The sequence below is a fragment of the Aethalodelphis obliquidens genome, unplaced genomic scaffold (genome assembly GCF_003676395.1).
Source record: "Aethalodelphis obliquidens isolate GAN/ISIS:26980383/991018 unplaced genomic scaffold, ASM367639v1 scaffold65, whole genome shotgun sequence".
In the NCBI taxonomy this organism is placed as follows: domain Eukaryota; kingdom Metazoa; phylum Chordata; class Mammalia; order Artiodactyla; family Delphinidae; genus Aethalodelphis; species Aethalodelphis obliquidens.
This window is the reverse complement of record NW_020838009.1, coordinates 3,079,879-3,104,015: the sequence shown is the minus strand read 5'-3', so window position 1 is coordinate 3,104,015 and position 24,137 is coordinate 3,079,879.

Sequence of the window (24,137 nt, the reverse complement as noted above, 5' to 3'; positions counted from 1 at the left end):
TAAAAATTTTGCAGACTTCTTCCTGTTATGTTTTTTATATTAAAACATAATCTTGAATAATCCTAGCAACTTTTATCATTAAGAAGTATAATATTTATTTTTCAGGGCATTACTCCATTCTAATAGATATATTCATAATTGGCTGGCGCATTAACACACTGGAAGTGTTAAAAAATGTGTTGGTGTGATAAATGGTTTTGAGTCTTTGTAAGATCTGTTGTAGACCCTTTCTTGGAAATAAAAACATTTATTAATCCAAAATTTTTTAATTAACTTTTTTTTATTCAAATATAGTTGATTTACAGTATTTCAGACTGATTCAGTTATGTTTATATGTGTATATATATACACATATATGTGTGTGTATTTTTTCAGATTCTTTTCCATTGTAGGTTACAAGATATTGAATATAGTTCGCTGTGCTGTACAGTAGGTCCTTGTTAGTTATCTATTTTATATATAGTAGTGTGTATATGTTAATCCCAAATTCCCAATTTATCTCTCCCCACCTTTCTGCTTTGGTAACCATAAGTTTGTTTTCTATGTCTGTGAGTCTATTTCTGTTTTGTAAATAAGTTCGTTTGTATGTTTTTTTTAGATTCCATGTATAAGTGATATTGTATGATTTTTGTCTTTCTCTGACTTCACTTAGAATGATAATCTCTAGGTCAATCCATGTGGCTGCAAATGGCATTATTTCATTCTTTTTTATGGCTGAGTAATATTCCATTGTATATATGTACCACATCTTCTTTATCCCTTCCTCTGTCAACGGACACTTAGCTATTGTAAATAGTGCTGCTATGAACTTGGCTATTGTATATAGTGCTGCTGTGGACATTGGGGTACATGTATCTTTCCAAATCAGGGTTTTCATCTTTTCTGGTTATATGCCCAGGAGTGAGATTGCTGGATCATATGGTAACTCTCTTTAGTTTTTTAAGGATGCTCCATACTGTTCTCCACAGTGGCTGCACCAATTTATATCCCCACCAACAGTGCAAGAGGGTTCTCTTTTCTCCACACCCTCTCCAGCATTTATTATTTGTAGACTTTTTGATGATATCCATTCTGACCGGTGTGAGGTGATACGTCATTGTGGTTTTCATTTGCATTTCTCTAATAATTAGTGATGTTGAGAATCTTTTTATGTGCCTGTTGGCCATCTGTATGTCTTCTTTGGAGAAATGACTATTTAGGACTTCTGCCCATTTTTTTGATTGGGTTGTCTGATTTTTTGACATTGAACTGTATAAGCTGTTTGTATATTGTGGAAAATATATACCTTGTTGGTTGCATCCTTTACAAATATTTTCTCCCAGTCCATAGGTTGCCTTTTGATTTTGTTTATGGTTTCCTTTGCTGTGCAAAAGCTTTTAAGTTTAATTAGGTCCCTTTTGTTTATTTTTGCTTTTGCTTCCATTACTTTAGGAGTAATTCCAAAAAAATATTGCTACAATTTATGTCAAAGAGTGTTCTGCCTATGTTTTCCTCTAGGAGTTTTATAGTTCATTTAGGTCTTTAATCCATTTTGAGTTTATTTTTTGTATATGGTGTTGGAGAATGTTCTGATTTCATTCTTTTACATGTAGCTGTCCAGTTTTCCCAGGACCACTTATTGAAGAGACTGTCTTTTTTTTCCATTGTATATTTTTGCCTCCTTTGTTGTAGATTAACTGACCATAAGTGCAGGGGTTTATTTCTGGGCTCTCTATCCTGTTCCATTGCTCTATGTGTCTGTTTTTGTGTTCAGTACCATACTGTTTTAATGACTGTAGCTTTGTAGCAAGTCAGGGAGCGTGATTCCTCCAGCTCCATTTTTCTTTCTTAAGATTGTTTTGGCTACTTGTTCTAGTTCTGTGAAAAATGCCATTGGTGATTTGATAGGGATTTCGTTGAATGTATAGATTGCCTTGGGTAGTATAGTCATTTTGACAGTATTGATTCTTCTAATCCAAGAACATGGTATATCTTTTCATCTGTTTGTGTGGTCTTCCATTTATTTCATCAGCATCTTACAGTTTTCAGAGTATGGGTCTTTTGCCTCCTTAGGTAGGTTTATTCCTAGGTATTTTATTCTTTTTGATGTGATGATAAGTGGGATTGTTTGCTGAATTTCTCTTTCTGATATTTCATTGTTAGTGTATGGAAATGCAACAGATTTCTGTGTATTGATTTTGTATCCTGCATCTTTACCAAACTTATTGATGAGCTATAGTAGTTTTCTGGTAGCATCTTTAGAATTTTCTGTATATAGATCATGTCATTTGCAAACAGTGACAGTTTTCCTTCTTTTCTGATTTGGATTCCTTTTATTTCTTCTTCTTCTCTGATTACTGTGGTGAGAACTTCCAAAACTGTGTTGAATAAAAGTAGTGAGAGTGGACATCCTTGTCTTGTTCCTGATCTTAGAGGGAATGCTTTCAGTTTTTCACCATTGAGAATGATGTTAGCTGTGTGTTTGTCATATATGGCCTTTATTATGTTGAGGTATGTTCCCTCTATGCCCACTTTCTGGAGAGTTATCATAATAAATGGATGTTGAATTTTGTCAAAAGCTTTTTTGCATCTATTGAGATCATGTTTTTTATTCTTCAGTTTGTTAATAGGGTGTATCACGTTGACTGATTTGTGGGTATTGAAAAATCCTTGCATCTGAGGGATGAATCCCACTTGATCATGTTGTATCATGCTTTTTAATATGTTGTTGAATTCTTTTTGCTAGTATTCTGTTGAGGATTTTTACATCTATGTTCATTAGTGATACCGGCCTGTAATTTTTTTTGTGTGTGTAGTATCTTTGGTTTTGGTATCAGGGTGATGTTGGCCTCATATAATGTGTTTGGTTGTGTTCCTTCCTCTGCAATTTTTTGGAATAGTTTCAGAAAGATAGGTGTTAACTCTTCTCTAAATGTTTGGTATAATACACCTGTGAAGCCATCTAGTCCTGGACTTCTGTTTGTTGGGAGTTTTTAAATCACAGATTCAATTTCAGTACTCATGATTGGGCCATTCATATTTTCTATTTCTTCCTGTTTCAGTCTTGGGAGGTTGTACCTTTCTAAGAATTTGCTCATTTCTTCTAGGTTGTCCATTTTATTGACATATAGTTGTTTGTAGTAGTCTCTCATGATCGTTTGTATTTCTGTGGTGTCAGTTGTAACTTTTCTCCTTTTTTGTTTTTGATTTTATTAATGTGGGCCCTCTCCCTTTTTTCTTGATGAGTCTAGCTAAAGGTTCATCAATTTTGTTTCTCTTTTCAAAGAAGCAGCTTTTAGCTTTGTTGATCTTTTCTTTTTTTAAATTTGTATTTCATTTATTTCTGCTCTGATCTTTATGATTTCTTTTACTAAGTTTGGGTTTTGTTTTTCTTTCTCCAGTTGCTTTGGGTGTAAGGTTAGGTTATTTACTTGAGTTTTTCTTGTTTCCTGAGATAAGCTTGTAACACTATAAACTTCCCTGTTAGAACTGCTTTTGCTGTGTCTCATAGGTTTTGGATTATTGTGGTTTCGTTTTTGTGTGCCTCTAGGTGTTTTTTGATTTTCTCTTTGATTTCTTCAGTGATCCACTGGTTGTTTAGTAGCATATTGTTTAGCCTCCATGTGTTTGTGTTTTTTGCAAGTTTTTTCTTGTGCTTGAGTTCTAGCCTTGTAGCATTGTGGTCAGAAAAGATGGTTGATATTCAATTTTCTTGAACTTACCGAGGCTTGCTTTGTGACTCAGTATGTGATCTGTCCTAGAGAATGTTCCGTGTGCAGTTGAAAAGAACGTGTATTCTCTTGGTTTTTGGTGGAGTGCTCTATAAATATCAGTTACGTCCGTCTGGTCTAATGTGTCATTTAAGGCCTGTGTTTCCTTATTGATTTTCTGTCCATTGATGAAAGTGCGGTGTTAAAGTCCCCCACTATTACTATGTTACTGTCAGTTTCTCCCTTCATGGCTGTTAGCATTTGCTTTATTGAGGTACTCCTGTGTTGGTTGTATATGTACTTACAATTGTTACATCTTCTTTTTGGATTGATCCCTTGATCATTATGTAGTGTCCTTCCTTGTCTCTTGTAACAGTATTTTAAAGTCTATTTTGTCTGATATGAGTATTGCTACTCCAGCATTCTTGTGATTTCCATTTGCATGGAATACCTTTTTCCATCCCCTCACTTTCAGTTGTATGTGTCTCTAGGTCTGAAGTGGGTCTCTTGTAGACAGCATATATACAGGTCTTGTTTCTGTATCCATTCAGTGTATTTCTTTTGGTTGGAACATTTAGTCCCTTTACGTTTAAGGTTATTATTGATATGTATGTTATTTTCATTTTATTGTTTTGGATTTGTAGGTCTTTTTGAGTTTTAATAACAATTTCCCTAGAAACATTTACAAATTTTTAGCATTTTTCCATTTAAATTGGATATCTGAGTGTTACTTTTTAAACATCTGTGTCAGTAGCCAGCAGACTTAACCAGACTATCAGATCTTTAGCTATAAAATATTTTTTGAGAATATCTCCATAAATCTCAGGTGACAAAAACATGTTTCTTCACCAGAATAAATTACAGTTTACCTGAAAAGGGAACTGAATTATTTGGTACAATAACTTGCCCTTTAGGAATCAAGAATCTTGTCTGGGGCTTCCCTGGTGGCGCAGCGGTTGAGAGTCCGCCTGCTGATGCAGGGGACAGGGGTTCGTGCCCTGGTCCAGGAAGATGCCGCGGAGCGGCTGGGCCCGTGAGCCGTGGCTGCTGAGCCTGTGCGTCTGGAACCTGTGCTCCGCAACGGGAGAGGCCACAACAATGAGAGGCCCGTGTACCGCAAAAAAAAAGAATCTTGTCTGTGCAGGTGTGTTGGTCTGGTTGAGTAGCAGTTCCAGCTCTGGCCACTAGGTGGGGCATCCCCATTACCGTTGCTTTCCCATCATATTCCCAGAAACAGCCAATCTTGACTTGTCGTCCCCCCCCCGCCCCCCCCCGCCCCCCCCCCCCGCCCCGGAACTTGACCCTGGGCACAGAGCAGGGCTGCACTTCCAGGTGGGCAGCCCAGTTTGCACGGGACTTTCTTTTCTAAAGACAGCACACTTTCTTACCCGACATGGGTACATGAGACTCTTGGCTTGAGCTGGTATTTCTTTAGAGGAGGACCTGTTCCTGCCAGGAAGCAGCCCCTTTGCTAATTATAATAAAGATTTCCCCAGAATCCCCTCAGTACTCGGCTCCACGTAGAAGAGGATCTCCCCTGCTGTGCTCCCACACAAGGAGGAGCGGGGGAGTGATGGGAATTGCTGGCTGTTCCTGGTGTTCATGGGAGAGGTATGTATCTTGACCATTGACCATCTGTATGCTTTGTGGGCTGAGTTAAAAAACGAAGCTCCAGCATTTGAAAGGCGAAAGCTGAAATGATTCTGAATCCACAAGAGGAGATGGATGAACTTGTTCCTGAATCCTAAGAAAGTTTTTATATGGGGATAGTCTTTGGAACCTAAAGGATGTAAGCAAATCAGGGATTCTTCCTGTCAAGGATTTGATGGAGCTGATGGCCTCAGAGAGCTAGCAGGAAGATGAAGAGATTCCCAAATTTATGAGTGAGGAACTCATACATGCGTCCCTAAAAGGAAGTGTAACAGAGCTACATGTTCAAAGGGCACCAGAGAGGTGGATGTAATCTCTAGCCAGTTCCATGAGCCTCTGCTGGCTGCAAACTGTCTTGTTTGGGTCTGACCTTTAGGCTCTGTTCCCGTATGCTGGGAGCTCAGATCAGAGGCTGTGAGATGGGGAAGCTCGTCACAGGCTGGGAACCGTGTTAGTCACCAAGCTCTGTTGACGGTTCTCTGGAAATTGAGAATTATCACTGCAGCATGCTGTGTGTCATTACTTTGTCTTATGAATGGCTGCCTTGCTTTGTCAGCATTCTTCTTCCACTTGCCCCAGTAACTCCTGGTGGGCAGGTGCTGTTATTTATTTCTCCCCCGTCGTCCCCAGCGCAGTGTTGTGCACACAGTGGCCCTCATATTTGCTGAGTGAGTTAATGCCATGAGAGTCTTGCAGGTACTGAAGCACCTGAGTGGGATTCTGGGCCCTGGCAGTTGAGGTGGCTGCAGGGTGGTAATATACAGAAATTGGCTCTAACTAAATATTGGCCATAGCACCACGTGAATCCGATTCCTGCAAATTGCTGGGGAGCAACTGGTTTATGGTGCTTATAAAAAGAGATTTTTAAAAGGTTTTGTGCTTCAGGATTTAAAAATGTAAAATTGTCTTCTCTGTGCCACACAACTTTGTTTCCCTATACTTTTTAAATACTTTGTGCCAGAATTGATATTATTTATTTTTGGCACATCATCAAGTAAGGAATTTGCAAGTGATTCTAATTCATCCCGTAAGCAATGAGTGGAAAACAATCTCTACTTTTCAAATACATCAGGAGAGCTTAAAAATGCAGGCGGATTCCTTCACTCACGCTCTCAAGCTTCCCCTCTGTCCAGGCTATAGGGTGTGAAGTGTCACAAGGATGTTAGAGGGTTTGCAATTTGGTATAAATTCTTGGATTTAAAGTATTGAAATTATCTTCTATAAACATGCTTTTATGTGAAATGAAGCCTTGACTGAGACACTTGGGCGTAATTTACTAAGAGGCTTCAGGAGAGCAGGACTCTGGTTCTCTGCTGTACCCCAACTGCGAGAGCCCACAGTAGGTGGGCACACAGTAGGTGCACAGTGACTATTTGTTCGATGAATGAATAATGGGGAATCTCCTGGAGTAAGCTAAAGACCTAAACGTATTGCTAAGAGTTTCTGGGTAGAGTGGAGAGAGCAGCTGGGTCACAGCATCTCCCTTTTCAAACACTCAGTGACATGAACACAGTAGTTAAACTGGAGCCTCCTTGCCACAGAGAACAAGCAAACAAATGAATAAGCCCAGCAGCAAACAAGGAAAAAGGCAACCAAATAAAAAACATACAAAAATGACAAGAGAAGAAAAAAAAAGTATTGCTCAGGTGTGCCAGGCTACTCCTGCAAATGGCCTTGATGAGTCAGCAGAATCCAGGAACTCTGACTCACAAGAGTGACTGGTTGGGAGAAGAGGGATATCCTTATCTTTTCCAGTTACTTCAGGGGGTAGGGTGTGTGAAAAGGGCTGTTGAGGAGAAACTGATGAGAGGACTGACTCTCCGATGGAAGTGGGGGTTTCACGCTGAGCCAGAGAACGGATCCAGAGCCCAGGATGGCCCCCAGGGATCATGACATCACCTCCTACCCAGGGGACAGGAAACATTGCTGAGGACACTTTGAAAACCTTAGTGAAGAGGCCTGAGACCAGATATTCTAGCAAAAATAGTTGAGCTCTTCCCTGTCTCGCCTCTGGCTATCACGCTCCCAAACATTCAGTAGGATGCAAAATAACAGCTTTCAAACTGCTCAGAGAGAAAAAATAAATAGGGTAATTTGCTCACCCTATATCATGAAGTTGCCCACATAAGAGAACACAATAAAAAGAAATGACAGTGCTTCACACCCACCAGAATGACTGTAACAGGAAAGAGAGACAATAACAAGAATTAGGATATGGAAAACTTGGAACCCTCATACACTGCTGGTGGGAATGGAAAATGATGCAGCCACTTTGGAAAACAGTCTGGCAGTTCTTAAAAATTTTTAAACATAGAGTTACTGTTTTTGACTCAGCAATTCTAGATATATGCCCAAGAAAAATGAAAATATATGTACACACAAAAACTTGTTTATAGCAGTAATATCCATAATAGTCAAAAGTGGAAACAAGCCAGATATTCATCAACTGATGTGTTAACAAAATGTGGTCTATCAATACAATATAACAGTATTCGGTCATAAAAAGGAATGAAGTACTGATACATGCTAAAACATGGATAAACCTCAAAAACTTGATGCTAAGTGAAAAAGGTATATTTTAGGCTGGTGAACTTTATGGTATGTAAATTATCTCAATAAAGCTCAACAATTGGCACAGCAACTGTGTATACTATTGCAGGGGTAATGGGAGAACACAGAAGAAATAGAGGAAGGAACATAGGCTTCAAAAAAAGAGGAAGAGCCCATCTTGAAGAAAACATGACCCAGGAAATAGAAGAAAAGCCCCTGCAAATTTTTTGTGCTATAGAGCACATAAGTGTATTCCTTTGTTCAGCAAATAGATGCTGCGGTGTTAGTATATGACATGCACCATTCTGGGCACTGGAGATAGAGCAGGGAGCAAGTTCTTCCTGTTGCAGAGCTTCCATTCTTATGTTTAAATGTGTAAGTACAAGGCTATTGATTCCATTGGACCTCTTCTGTCATGGAAGGGATATTGATTCATCCTCATGGAATAGACACATACTCTGGATGTGGATTTGTCTCCCTAGCCTTGTTTACTGCTTCACACAAGATTGCTTCTGCTCAAAGAACTCATTTCACAGGAAAACACATGGGGCACCAAGTGTGAGGTCATGCTCAGAAAGGGAAAAATGGCCCCAGTAATAACCAGGCTGTGATTTTTAACCTCTAAATATAAAAAATGCTCAGAATACAAGCCATACTCCTCCCTACCACCTTTTCACCCCCCAGGTTCTTAAGGTGGAAGCTTGGGTCATTGATTTGAGACACTTGTCTTTTTCTAATACAAGTATTTAATGCTATAAATTTCCCTCTAAACTTGTGTACATCTCATGAATTCCATTGTGTACAATTAAAAATATTTTATAATTCTTCTTTCAACTTCCTCTTTGACCCAAGGATTATTTTTAAATGTACTGTTTAGCTTCCAAATATTCGGGAATTTTCAAGATATATTTTTGTAATTAGTTTCTAGTTGAATTTCATTGTGGTCAGAGAATAAAATTTGTATTTTAATTTTAAAAAACTTGTTAGTTTGCTTTATGGCTCAAAATATGGTCTTTCATGCTGAATATCATGTGTACTTGAAAAAAGTGTGTACTGTTCCAGGTAATGTGTTTTATAAATGTCAGTTAGATCAAGTTGGTTGGTAGTATTTTTCAGCATTTTTATATATTTACAAATAGTCTATCCACTTGTTCTGTCAATTAGTGACAGAAGAGTGTTGTAGTCTCCAACTATAATGATAGGTTTGTATTTCTCATTTCAATTCTCTCAATTTTTGCTTATGTATTCTAATACTTTGCTGTTACATATATGCATTTAGGATTGTGATAACTTAATAGGTGTCATAAAATATGCATAATACAAAATTTACCATTTTAAGTGTACAGTTCAGTGGCATTAAGTACATTTACATTGTTGTGCAACTCTCACCACAATCCAGAACTTTTGCATCTTCCCAAAATGAAATTCTGTGCCCATTAAACAACTCCTTATTCTCCCCCTTCCCTGCCAAACACCATTCTATCCTTATGTAATAGGGAGCATACAGTATTTGTCCTTTTGTGACTTACCATTATGTCTTCAAAGTTCATCCAGGTTGTAGCATGTGTCAGAATTCATTCTTTTTTAAGGCTGTCCATTGCTTGTCCATTCATCTGTTGATGGAAATTTGGGTTGTTTATGACTTTTGGCTGTTGTGAATAATGCTGCTGTGAACACTAGTATACAGACATCTGTTTGAATCCCTGTTTGAATTATTTTGGATATATGCCCAGAAGTGAGATTGTTGGATCATATGTTCTATGTCTAATTTTTGAGGAATGTGTGATGTTTTCTTGATGAATTGACCCCTTTATTATCATGTAATGTTCCTCTTTATCCCTGGTAATATTCTTTGTTCTGAAGTCTACTTTTCTGATATGAATATAACCACTATTATACTAATGTTATACTATTTATTATTAGTGTTTGCTTAGTATATTTTCTTCCATCCTTTTACTTTTATAACATATCCATGTCTTTATATTTAATTGAATTCCTTCTAGATGCATATGTTGGGTTTTGATTTTTCATCTAATCTGACAATCTCTGCCTTTTTTTTTTTTTTTTTTTTTTTGCGGTACACGGGCCTCTCACTGCTGTGGCCTCTCCCGTTGTGGAGTACAGGCTCCGGACATGCAGGCTCAGCGGCCATGGTTCACAGGCCCAGCTGCTCCGTGGCACGTGGGATCTTCCCAGACTGGGGCACGAACCCATGTCCCCTGCATCGGCAGGCGGACTCTCAACCACTGCACCACCAGGAAAGCCCAATCTCTGCCTTTTAATTGGGGATTTTAGACCATTTACATTTAATATCACTAGTGATAGAATTGGATTTAAGTCTACCAGTTTGTTAGTTGTTTGCATTTGTTCCATCTGTTCCTTGTCCTCTTTTTCATATTTTCCTGCCTACTTTTGGCTTAGTTGAATTAAAAAAAATTATTTTCAGCCATTTTTCCTCAAATATTTTTTTCAGATTCATACTCTTTCTCCTCTTTCTCTGAGACTCCAGTGATACAAATGTTAGATTTTTTGGGTATTGTCCCACAGGTTCCTGAGGCACTGTTCTTCTCCTTTTTTTTTTTTTAAGTCTATTTTCTCTCTGTTGTTCAGATTGGAAATTTCTATTGATTGGTCTTTGCGTTCACTGATTCTTTCCTCTACCATCTCCAGTTTACTGTTGAGCCTGTCCAGTGAGTTTTTAATTTCAATTATATTTTTTAGTTATATAGTTTCCCTTTTGTTCTTTTTTTATATCTTCTATTTATTTGTTGGAATCTTCCTATTCTTTATTTAAGAGTGTACATAATTGCTCATTGAAGCATTTTTATCATGGCTGCTTTAAATCCTTGTCAGGTTAATTCCAACCTCCAAGTAATCTCAGTGCCTTTTGATTATCTTTTCTCATTCAGGTTGTGGTTGCCCCAGTTCTTGGTGTGGCAAGTAAATTTGTACCCTGGGCATTTCTGGTATTGTGTTGCAAGACCTGTTTGATCTTTTTCCTGTTTAAATCCTTTTTCTTTCTGGGTGTGGTGTGCAGGTCCAGCTCGGGGTGCATGCAAAGCTTCCTGTGGGGCTTTTTTGACTCCTCCCTGACAGTGGAGTGTTGGCTCATTGCCTCGTTGCAGGTGGATGTAACCTAATCCCAGGACCCCTGGTAGGACAAGCTGCTGTGATACGAACTACCTGTAGAGGGCCATGTGGCAGGGAGCAGTGGGCAGCCTGTAGGAGCTGAGGGCCTCAGTCCTATAACTGCAAGGAATTGAATTCTTCCAACAACCATGTGAGTTTGGAAGAAGGCCCGAAGATCCAGAAAGGAGCACAGCCCCACTGGCACTTGATTGCAGCCTGGTGAGAGCCTGAAACAGAGAGTGCAGCTAAGCCACCCCAGACTCCTGATCCACGTATGTTGTTTTAAACTATCCACATTTACAGCCACAGAAAACTGACACGCCCTTTCTGCTCTTTCTCATTCCTCATGTTCCAGGTTTCCTTCCGTTGTCATTTCCTTTCTGTCTGAAGAACTTCCTTTAGCATTTTTTTTTTTCCACTAGAGCAGGTCTGCTGACAACAAATTTCTTAGGTTTCCTTCATCTGAGAATTTCACCTTCATTTCTGAAACACAGTTTTGCTGAATATGGAATTCTGGGTGACAGCTTTTTTCTCTCACACTTGAAAAATGCTTCCTTCTCGCATTCATGATTTTTAATGAGAAACATACTGTCATAGGAATAGTTTTACTGTTCACATCAGGTAACATCATTTTTTTCTGGTGGCTTTCAAGATTTTTCCTTTGTCTCTAGTTTTCAGAAATTTAATTATGATGTATCCAGGCATGGATTTCTTTGGGTTTATCCTGTTTAGGGTTTGCTTTTTCAAATTTGGTAAGATTTCAGTCATTATTTCTTTAAATACTTTTTCAGCATTACACTCATTCTTCTCTCCCGCTGGGTCTCTGATGACATGAATGTTAGATTATTTTGTTATTGTCCCACATGTTTCTGAGATTCTATTCATTTTCAAAATCTATTCTCTCTCTGTTGAAATCAGATAATTTCAATTTTTCTGTCTTCAGGTTCATTGATTCTTTCTGATGTCATATCCACCTGCTGTTCAGCCCATTCATTGAGTTTTTAAATTTCACTTATTTTTCATTTCTCAAGTTTTTATTGGTTCTTCTTAAGTCTATTTCTTTGCCTAGAGTTTCTGTTTTTTCTCTTTTCTCAGTGTTAGTATCTGTTTGGGAACATTTTTACGAGAGCTTCTATCAAATTCTCATCAGGTAATTGTAGCATCTGTATCATCTTGATGTTGATGTCTGCTGATTGTTTTTTCCCATTTGAGTTGAGATTTTCTGGGTCTCAGTATGATGAGTAATTGTGGAATGTGCCAGGACAAATTGAGTGTGAGTTTATGAGATTCTGGTTTGCATTTCAGTCTGCTTTCAGCAGGCTCTCAGCCTGTTTAGGTTCCAAGTACATGTCCTGGCACACTTCTGTGGGTCATGCTTCAGATGCCAGTGTGGTTTGTAGTGCTGTCCTGCCCAGCCATGTGCTGCCCAGAGGCCAACCTGAAACGAGAGCAGCATTTGACCTTGAGTTCAGTTCTCCAGTCTTCTGATGTGTTCATTCTGGTTGGTCATGCATGGGCTGCTTGGGGGTCTGCCCAGGACTTCATGCACAGATTTAAGTATCCCTGTCTCCTGTACTGTTCTCTCTGTAATCCTCACCCCCTCTGATGGGGTGGGGAGCAGGTGCTGCCTCCTTGTTCCTGTTTGCTTAGTGCACGTGGGGCTCTCACAGTCTCTGCAGCTGATGTGCTACTTGGTGGGGAGGAGACTACTTGTGTGCTGGCGTTTGCTTAGTGCAGAGCAGAAATGGTAATGGGGACCCCTCCACAGTGTGTGCAGTGCGGGGGGTATGGAGTGGGAGCTGCGCCTCTGCTCATGTTAGTGTGGGACAGAATGGTCGACAGGGTTCACCCCAGAGTCTGCCCACAGTCCCACTGTGCTAATGGAAAGCAGGGGTGGTCACAGGGCTCCCCCTCAGTTTCCACAGCCCTGCCCCACTGGGGAGGGGGGCCTCCTGGTCAGCATAGGGCAGGGATGGTCACAGGGCTCTGCCTGCCATCCCTGTGGCTACAGTGTTGGGTAGGGGTGGGGGATGGAGTAGCTTTTTTGAGGTTTCATCTGGAGTAGAGTGGGTTCCATCCTGCAGGGCTGCCCTTTATCAAGGCTTTGAGCCAGAGAGAAGAGGCTTTCCTTGGAGCTTGTTGGTCTGTGCTTGCTGGCATTTCTGGGTTGTGGACCCCTCCAACTCTTGGACGAGAATCTGTAGGAGGAACACCCTGCCTGCTTGGTCTTCAAGTCAAGGTCCCTGCCGCCCACCTTCTCTTCTGCACCCCTCAGAGTCTTCTGCCAGCTGCTCTGTGGATCTGTGGAGAGTTTTATTTGCAAACAGTATGAGGAATAGGGTGAAATGTGTATTTTGTCTGGAATTCACAGAAGTTGTGGATTATCTTTCATTGTGACTTAAAGTAAGAAAAGTCTTCTGTAGTTAACCTCCATTTTTGCCATTTCTGGTGGCCCTCGTTTCTTTGTTGATTGATTTTCTCTGTCATCATATCCATGTAATAAAGAGTAAGTCTCCATTTTTGATGTTGGGCTATCTCCAGCTTTCAAGCCCCACTCCTCTTTCTTCCCTTTTGGCTCCACATCTGAGGAAAAGCCAGTAAGGTAATGATGAGAAAACCTGGTTACTTGCTTCAGAAGTGCCAGCAGGAAGTTCACGGTGTGCGAGCCCCAGCCCGAGGGCCTGAGCCCTTTCCTCGGCCCGCATCACTAGCCCTGCACTGCTCGTGCCATTTGGCCTGGCTGGCTGGCCCCTGCCCTCCTCTCCTCAGGAAAGCTCACGGGTAATAAATCTTCCCATATCTTCTTGGTGCCCGTGGCCTTACGAGTCTCAACATCTCAGCTCTCCCACCTCTGTGGGGTGACTGTCAGACACTCCTTCTGCCCCAAGGACTCTGTTAACATATCTTGTAATGCAGGTCTGCTGTCAGTGATTTCTATAAGCTGTTGTTTGTTTGAAAATGTCTTTGTTTTCCCGTAATTTTTGACAGATATTTGCACTGAGTGTAGAACTCTGAGTTGACAGGTTTTCCTTTCAGCCACTCTGTTGTCTTTGCCCTGCACAGTTTCTGATCAGAAGTGTCCTGTAACTCTTATCTTTGCTCCTCTGTGTGTAATGTTCCCTCTTTCCTCCGGCTGCCTTCAAGCTTTTCCTTCTGTTTTCTTTAAAACAGTTTTTTTCCTCCAGTTTTATTGAGATATAATAGAGAAACAGCACTGTATAAGTTTAAGGTATATGGAATAATGATTTGACTTACACACACACCATGAAATGATGACCACTATAAGTATGGTGAACATCCATCATCTCACATAAATACAAAATAAAAGAAAAAGAAAAAAAGATTTTCTTGTGATTGATGACTCAGGATTTACTCTTAGCAACTTTCGTTTATAATGTAAGCAATGTTACTTCTAGTCATCACATTGTAAAGCTTTTCTTCTCATCTTTCAGCAGGTTGACTATGATGTGTATAGGTGTATGTGGGCCTTTTTTTGGTTGGTGTTGAGTTTTCTTTTTCTTTTTTATTTTTATATTTTGTATTTGTTCCTTTTAGAGTCCTCTGTATTCTTAGAGCTGTGGTTTAATGTTTATCCTTATTTTTGGAATATTCTTGACTGTTACCTTCTTCAAATAGTTCTTCTCTTCAAATTCTCCCTCTTCTTCTGTCACTCCAGTTACGTGTATGTTAGACCGTCTGGCGGTTCCTACAGGCCTGGAGTGCTCCGTTTTGCTTTCGCCACATCATTATCCTTGTGTTTCAGTTCACTTAATTTCTATTGACCCATGCTCAAGCTGGTTGATTTTTCCAAAGTGATATTCATTCTACTCGTGTGCCTGTCACAAGAATTTTCCATTTCTGGCATCATATAGTTTATTTCTAGCATTTCTGTTTTACTCTTTCTCACAGTTTTTATCTCTCTGGTGAAATTTCCCAACAGTTTCAGTTATCTGGGTCATCAAATCTATTTCCATTGATTGCTTTATCTCTAGATTGTTTTCTTTTACTTATTTTTTACTTTCTTGAAATTGTAATTTTTTTGATTGTATGCCAGACCTCATGTGTACAAGGACAGTCCAGACTGAGGTAAACTGTATTTACACCTGTGCTAGCATGCCTCTTCTGTCTGGGTTTTAAGTGTGTGACGTTGAGTCAATTTAGTTAGGGGTTGAGCTGGATTTAGGTTTTGTTGTTTCATTGCTACTGTCAGTGCAGCTAAGGCTTCTACTTTCTCTAAATGTGGATGGTTTTCCCTTGTGCTTACGGGGGTGCTGAGGTTCCAGGTGGTTTTTCTCAGTGGTTCTGATGCTTCCTTCACCTGTAGATGTTCCTGAATTTCTGTGCGACCGAGGAGAGCACTTGCCTCTTCTTCAGGGATAGCGGGCCACTACTTGTTTCTCAGCATGAAGTTTATGGTGAGAGGGGGATTCCTCTGATGTCTTGGTCCAGCTGATTCTTAGATCCTAAATCTCAGTGTGGGGCTTCCTGCCCCTCTTTCCCATGGCAACCCAAATCTGCCTTGTATCTGTGTTGATTCTGGTCAGGAGTTTCCTGCTCCTCCTCCCTCTGCCTGGTATTGATCTAAGGTCCTGGGCCCTAAATGGTTTCTTGTCTTTCCCCAGAAGTAGGACGTTTTACTCTCGCCGTAGTAATGGGTCTTTCCCTGTGTCCTTGGGGCAAGAGGTTTCTGACTTCTCTCCCAGAGGCAGATGGGTTTTAGCTCTGTCTTCGAAAGCAATGGATTTTTACCTGTGCCCTGTGGGTGGCTTTGGTGCCCTTCCCTCAGTTCATAGGAGGGATGGATCCAGGGAAGGGGTGGGTCCGTGCCCATCCTTCCCCGGCTCCTGCCCTGCTCCTAGTATTTCCATTGCGAGCACTCTTGCTGGATTCCTCAGCTGTTCCAAACGTACATGCAAGCCCACACTTGGCCTTTAAAGATTTGCTAACGTTTTAGCTGAGATCTCCATCCCCCAAGGCAGCCCCGTGTTTCTCCTGGTCTTCACATAAGGGAACAGGTAGCAGCCACGTTTCCCCTGGAGGCTCTGCCCCTCCTTTGGAAATCACCGTATTTGGTTGCCACGCAACCTCACATCTCTAATAGATTCAAGAAAGATGATCATTTTTGTAGACCACCAGATTTTTCTCATTGTTATTTGCAGCTTTCTACTTCCTACATGGAAGCAGAAATTAGATGTTTTAAATCAAAATTACAAACTCACCTTCATTTATCTGCATTTATCAAGAACATTGCATGAATATTTTTCCAATTATAAAATGACTTTCAAAGAGTTTCCCAGCCATATTTAGAAGCTAAAAGCTGTGAATGATCTGCTTTTCTTATTTTGTAACCTAGTAACCAACATTATTAATGAACATCAAAGTTAAGTTTTTTTCCGTTTGAAAAAATTTGAGTCAACATATAGAAAAAATTTGAGTCAACATATAGAAGGTTGGGCTTCCCTGGTGGCGCAGTGGTTGAGAGTCCGCCTGCCGATGCAGGGGACACGGGTTCGTGCCCCGGTCCAGGAAGATCCCACATGCCGCGGAGCGCTGGGCCTGTGAGCCATGGCCGCTGAGCCTGCGCGTCTGGAGTCTGTGCTCCGCAACGGGAGAGACCATAACAGTGAGGCCCGCGTACCACACACACACAAAAAAAACATATAGAAGGTTAACTTTTTTCTCTTTGGAAATTCTTGAGTTACAGGCAGACCTCATTTTATTGTGCTTTGCTTTAGTGCACTTTGCAGTTACTGCATTTTTTAATAAATTGGAGGTTTCTGGCAACCCTGCGTCATCAGATGATGGTGAGCATTTTTTAACAATGAAGTATTTTTAATTAAGGTATGTACATTGTTTTTTTAGACATACTGCTGTTGCACACTTGACAGACTACAGTAGAGGGTAAACATAACTTTTATGTGCACTGGGAAATCAAATAATCATGTGACTTGCTTTATTGCAATATTTGCTTCATTGCGGTGGTCTGGAATTGAACCTGCAATATCTCTGAGGTCGGTCGTATGCCGACATCTTCTTTTAAATTTATATAAACTGTCTGTAACCAATTAGGATAGTATCTCCTGTGGACTGTAATACACCTTATGATCTGATTTATTTTTCCTTTGTGTTAGGTCTGTTTATCTGGGCTGTTGAGTTCTGCAATGTGGACATAATGACAGACATTTTTGTGATTATTTAATGTGCCAGCTTCTGTGGGTGTGTAACTAATCACTTCAGAGCTTAGTGGCATAAAACAACCACTTACTTTAACAGATACTGTGGATTGGGAATTTGGACAAGGCACAGCAGAACGGTTTGTCTGTCCTGTCTGCCAGTGGGACTCAAGAGTGGGGACCAGATCCACCTGGGGGCTCGTTCTCACACCTGGTGGGTCCTCTCCACAAGTCCCTCCGGGTGGTCTCTGGGGGTCTTTCCTACGGCGTGGAGGTTGGCCGCATGGACCTGGGTTCCCTGTCCTGACCTGGCTCTGAAGCCATCAGCATCATGTCCACCACAGTCCCCTCACTGAGTCAGTGACAGGGGCCCCTCAACATCTGGGGGACAGACATAAATGCAGCTCTTATTAGGGGAGTGAGGAGATTCACGAGAAAAGCATGTAAAACTAAAATATTTCGGTGGACATTTTTAGAAAATATAATCTCCTGCAATTCATTTCCAAAGTCGTTCAAGAGATGAGGGAAAAGGGAAGGAAAAGAAGTTGTGTGGGAGCTGGCTGCAGTGACCCTGGAGCCCCTTGAGAGCACCTCAGAATTCGCTAGTTCCTGGTTCGTTGTGGCTAGGAGGGGACCATTTCTAGTTATTCCTTTGTTTGCAATATTGAGAAGCGTCTCTGTTAGTAGACTCCACTTTGTGTTTTTAAGGACTGGTTAGCCGTGTCCCTTTTAGGGCCACGCCGATTAGCTTTCCTCATACACAGCTTTGCGTCTCCTAGCCCTTCCACAGGTGGATGGTTGGAGGAGGCCGGAGAGCCTACCTGTTGACCCCCTTCACCCATTTGCCCCACCCTCCAACCCCCCTTCCCCTCTAGCAACCACCAATATGTTCTTTGTATCTATGAGTTTTATTTTGTTTGTTCATTTATTTTGTTTTTTTAGATTCCACATATAAGTGAAATCACACAGTATTTTCTTTTTCTCATTTAGTGTAATTCTCTTGAGGTCCATTCATATTGTTGCAAGTGGCAAGATTTCTTTCTTTTTTCTGGCTGGGTACTGTTCCATTGCATATATATACCACATCTTTAGTCATTCATCTATCAGTGAACACTTAGATTTGCATATCTTGGCTGTTGTAAAAAATGCTGCAATAACGTGTGGAACTAGTATTTTCATTTTATTTAGATAAATACCTACTAGTGGAATTGCTTGATCATATGGTAGTTCTGTCTTTAATATTTGAGGTACCTCCATACTGTTCTCCATAGTGGCTGCCCAATTTACATTCCCACCAACGGTGCACAAGGGTTCCCTTTTCTCTGCATCCTCACCAACACTTGTTATTTCTTGTCTTTTGCTTGATGGCCTTTCTGACAGGTGGGAGGTGATATCTCATTGTGGTTTGTTTTTGGGTTTTTTTTGGTAGAGATAGAATTGAATCTGTAGATCACTTTGAATAGTATTGACATCTTTTTTTTTTTAACATCTTTATTGGAGTATAATTGCTTTTCAATGGTGTGTTAGTTTCTGCTTTATAACGAAGTGAATCAGCTATGCATATACATACATCCTGTATCTCCTCCCTCTTAACGTCTCCCTCCCACCCTTCCTATCCCACCCCCTCTAGGTGGTCACGAAGCACCGAGCTGATCTCCCTGTGCTATGTGGCTGCTTCCCACTAGCTATCTGTTTTACATTTGGTAGTATATATAAGTCCATGCCATTCTCTCACTTCTTTCCACCTTACCCTTCCCCTCCCCATGTCCTCAAGTCCATTCTCTACGTCTATGTCTTTATTCCTGTCCTGCCCCTAGGTTCTTCAGAACCTTTTTTTCCCTTAGATTCCATATATATGTGCTAGCATACGGTATTTGTTTTTCTCTTTCTGACTTACTTCACTCTGTATGACAGACTCTAGGTCCATCCACCTCACTACAAATAACTCAGTTTCGTTTCCTTTGATGGCTGAGTAATACGCCATTGTGTATATGTGCCACATCTTCTTTATCCATTCATCTGTCGATGGACACTTAGGTTGCTTCCACGTCCTGGCTATTGTAAATAGAGCTGCAATGAACATTGTGGTACATGACTCTTTTTGAATTATGGTTTTCTCAGGGTATATGCCCAGTAGTGGGATTTCTGGGTCATATGGTAGTTCTATTTTTGGTTTCTTAAGGAAACTCCATACTGTTCTCCATAGTGGCTGTATCAATTTACATTCCCACCAACAGTGCAAGAGGGTTCCCTTTTCTCCACACCCTCTCCAGCATTTGTTGTTTGTAGATTTTTTGATGATGGCCATTCTGACTGGTGTGAGGTGATACCTCATTGTAGTTTTGATTTACATTTCTCTAATGATTAGTGATGTTGAGCATCCTTTCATGTGTTTGTTTGCGCTCTGTATATCTTCTTTGGAGAAATGTCTATTTAGGTCTTCTGACCATTTTTGGATTGGGTTGTTGTTTTTTTTTTTTTATATTGAGCTGCATGAGCTGCTTGTAAATTTTGCAGATTAATCCTTTGTCAGTTGCTTCATTTGCCAGTATTTTCTTCCATTCTGAGGGTTGTCTTTTCATCTTGTTTATGGTTTCCTTTGCTGTGCAAAAGCTTCGAAGTTTCATTAGGTCCCATTTGTTTATTTTTGCTTTTATTTCCATTTCTCTAGGAGGTGGGTCATAAAGGATTTTGCTGTGATTTATATTATAGAGTGTTCTGCCTGTGTTTTCCTCTAAGAGTTTTATAGTGTCTGGCTTTACATTTAGGTCTTTAATCCATTTTGAGTTTATTTTTGTGTATGGTGTATGGAGTGTTCTAATTTCATTCTTTTACATGTAGCTGTCCAGTTTTCCCGGCACCACTTATTGAAGAGGCTGTCTTTTCTCCATTGTATATTCTTGCCTCCTTCATCAAAAATAAGGTGACCATATGTGCGTGCGTTTATCTCTGGGCTTTCTATCCTGTTCTGTTGATCTATATTTCTGTTTTTGTGCCAGTACCATACTGTCTTGATTACTGTAGCTTTGTAGTATAGTCTGAAGTCATTGTGGTTTTAATTTGCATTTCCCTGATGATTAGTCATGTTGAGCATCTTTTCATGTGCCTGTTGGCCATCTGTATGTCTTCTTTGGAAAAATATCTATTCAGATCCTCTGCCCATTTTTTAGACGGATTATTTGTTGTTTGGCTGTTGAGGTGTTTGAGTTCTTTAATTATTTTGGATAGTAACCCCATATCAGATATATGATTTGCAAATATTTTTCCCACTGTGTAGGTTGCCTTTTTTATTTTGTCAGTGGTTTCTTTTGCTGTACAGAAGCTTTTTAGTTCAATGTAGTTCCATTTGTTTATTTTTGCTTTTGTTGCCTTTGCTTTTAGAGTCAGATCCAAAAAAATAATTGCCAAGACAGATATCAAGAGCTTATTGCCTATGTTTTCTTCTAGGAGTTTTATGGTTTCAAATCTTACATTCAAGTCTTTAATCCATTTTGAGTTAATTTTTGTGAATGGTGTAAGATTTTTCATTCTTTTGTATGTGGCTGTCCAGTTTTCCCAGCATCATTTATTGAAGAGACTGTCCTTTCCCCATTGTGTATTCTTGCCTGCTTTGTTGTAAATTAATTGATCATATATGTCTGGATTTATTTCTGGGACATCTATTTCGTTCCATTGATTTATGTGTCTGTGTTTATGCCAGTACCATACTGTTGTGATTATATAGCTTTGTAATGTGGTTTGAAATCAGGGAGTGATTTCAGCTTTGTTCTTTCTGAAGATTGCTTTGGCTGTTTGGGTTCTTTTGTGGTTCCATACAAATTTTAGGATTGTTCTGTTTCTGTGAAAAATGTCATTGGAATTTTGATGGGGATTGCAATAAATCTATAGAATGCTTTAGGTAATATGGACATTCTAATCCATGGGCACGGAATATCTTTTCATTTATTTGTGTCTTGCCCAGTTTATTTCATCGATGTCATGTAGTTTTCAGTGTACAGGTCTTTCATCTCCTTGGTTAAATTTATTCCTAGGCATTTTATTCTTTTTGATGCGTTGTAAATTGGATAGTTTTCTTAATTTGTCTTTCTGATAGTTCTTAGTGTATAGGAACACAGCAGCTTTTTGTATATTGATTTTGTACCCTGTGACTTTACTGAATTCATTTTATTAGTTCTAACGGATTTCTGGTGGAGTCTTTCAGGTTTTCTATATATAAAATCATGTTGTCTGCTAATAGTGACAGTTTTACCTCCTCCTTTCCAATTTGGATGCCTTTTATTTCTTTTTCTTGCCTAATTACTCTGGCTAGGCCTTCCAATACTTTGTTGAATAAAAGTGGTAAGAGTGGGCATCCTTATCTTATTCCTGATCTCAGTTGAAAAGCTTTCAGCTTTTCACCATTGAGTATGATGTTAGGTGTCATATATGGCTAGTCATATATGACTTTTATTATGGGGATATACATTCTGTCTATACACTTTGTTGAGAGTGTTTATCATAAATGGATGTTAAATTTTGTCACATGCTTTTTCTGTATCTTTTGAGATTATCATGTGATTTTTATCCTTTATTTTGTCAGTGTGGTGTGTCATATTGATTTGTGGATGTTGAACCATCCTTGCATCCCTGGGATAAATCCCACTTGACTTTGATGTATGATCTTTTAAATGTATCGTTGAATTCAGTTTGCTAATATGTAGTTGAGGATTTTTGTATGTATGTTCATCAGGAATATTGACGTGTAATTTTCTTTTTGTGGTATCTTTTTCTGGTTTTCATATCAGCATAATGCTGGCCTTGTAAATTGAGTTTGGAAGTGTTTCCTCCTCTTCAATTTTCTGGAAAGTTTTGAGAAGAATAGGTATTAACTCTTCTTTAAATGTTTGGTAGACTTTAGCAGTAAAACCTCTGGTCCTGGGCTTTTGTTGGTTGTTGTTGAGAGGTTTTTGATTATTGATTCCATATCCCTATTAGTAATTGGTCTATTCAGATTTAGTTCATGATTCAGTCTTGCAAGATTATATGTTTCTAGGAATTTTTCCATTTGTTCTCGGTTGTCCAACTTGTTGCTGTACAATTTTTTTTTAAAGGCTTGAGAGCTGACATTTATTTTTTATTATTTTAAAAATTATTATTTATTTGGTTGTGCCGGGTCTTAGTTGTGGCAGGTGGGCTCCTTAGTTGCAGCTCTCAGGCTCCTTAGTTGTGGCACGTGAGCTCCTTAGTTGTGGCTTGCAGTCTCGTTAGTTGCGGCTCTCTGACTCCTTAGTTGGAGCACATGGGCTCCTTAATTGTGGCATGTGAACTCTTAGTTGCAGCATGCATGTGGGATCTAGTTCCCTGATCAGGGATTGAACCTGGGCCCCCTGCATTGGGAGCTTGGAGTCTTAACCACTGCACCACCAGGGAAGTCCAGTAGCTGTATAATTGTTCATAGTAACCTTTTATGATCCTTTGTATTTCTGTGGTATCAGTTGTAACATCTCTTTCATTTCTGATTTTATTTATTGATTCCTCTTTTTTTTCTTGGTGAGTTTAGCTAAAGATTTGTCAGTTTTGTTTATCTTTTCAAAAAACCAGTTTTATTGATCTTTTCTATGTCTTTTCAGTCTCTATTTCCACTCTGATCTTTGTTATTTCCTTTCTTCTACTAACTTTGGGATTTGTTTTTTCTTTTTCTAATTCCTTTAGGTGTAAAGCGAGATTGTTTGTTTGAGATATCTTGTTTAGTTCATTTAGTCTAATGTGTCATTTAAAGCCAGTGTTTCCTTATTGATTTTGACTGGATGACCTGTTCATTGTGTAAGTGGGGAAAGTCCCTTACTATTATTGTGTTGCTGTCAATTTCTCTCTTTAGTTCTGTTAATATTTGCTGTGTATATTTAGGTGCTCCTATGTTGGGCACATAAATATTTACAAATTTTGTATCCTCTTGTTGGACTGACCACTTTACCATTATGTAATGCCCTTTGTCTTCTATTACAGTCTTTGTTTTAAAGTATTTTATCAGATATAAGTATGGGTACCAATCTATTTTAAATTGATAGCAGCTTAAATTTGAACACATTCTAAAATTTCCCTACCCACTACATTTTATGTTTTTTTTATTTTGTGTATTCCTTAACTAATTGTTATAGTTATGGTCATTTTTACTACTGTTGTCTTTTCACCTTCCTGCTAGCTTTGTAAGTGATCAATTCACTACATTTTCTGTATATTTACCTTTACCAGTGATACTTATACTTTCATATGTTTTTGTTACTATTTAGTGCCCTTTCTTTTAAGCTTAAAGAAGTCCCTTTAACATTTATTGTAAGGCTGATTTATTGGTGATGAACTACTTTAGCTTTTGATTTTTGGAAATTCTTTCTCTCTCTTAATTCTGTTTCTTTCTTTCTTTCTTTCCTTCCTTCTATCTATCTATCTATCTATTTATTTATTTATTTATGGCTGCGTTGGGTTGTCATTGCTGCGCGCAGGCTTTCTCTAGTTGTGGCGAGAGGGGGCTACTCTTTGATGCGGTGCATGGGCTTCTCACTGCGGTGGCTTCTCTTGTTGCGCAGCACGGTCTCTAGGCGTGTGGGCTTCAGTAGTTGTGGCACATGGGCTCAGTATTTGTGGCTCGCAGGCTCCAGAGCGCAGGCTCAGTAGTTGTGGCACATGGGCTTAGTTGCTCCACGGCACATGGGATCTTCCTGGACCAGGGCTTGAACCCGTGTCCCCTGCATTGGCAGGCGGATTCTTAACCACTGCACCACCAGGGAAGTCTGTCTCTCTCTTAATTCTGAGTAATAACCTTGCTGAGTAGAATATTCTTAATTGGAAGTTTCTTCCTTTCAGCACTTTAAATATATCATGCATTCCCTTCTGCCCTGTAAAGTTTCACTGAAAAATATGCTGATAGTCTTATGCAGATTCCCTTATAGGTAACAAGTCGTTTTCCTCT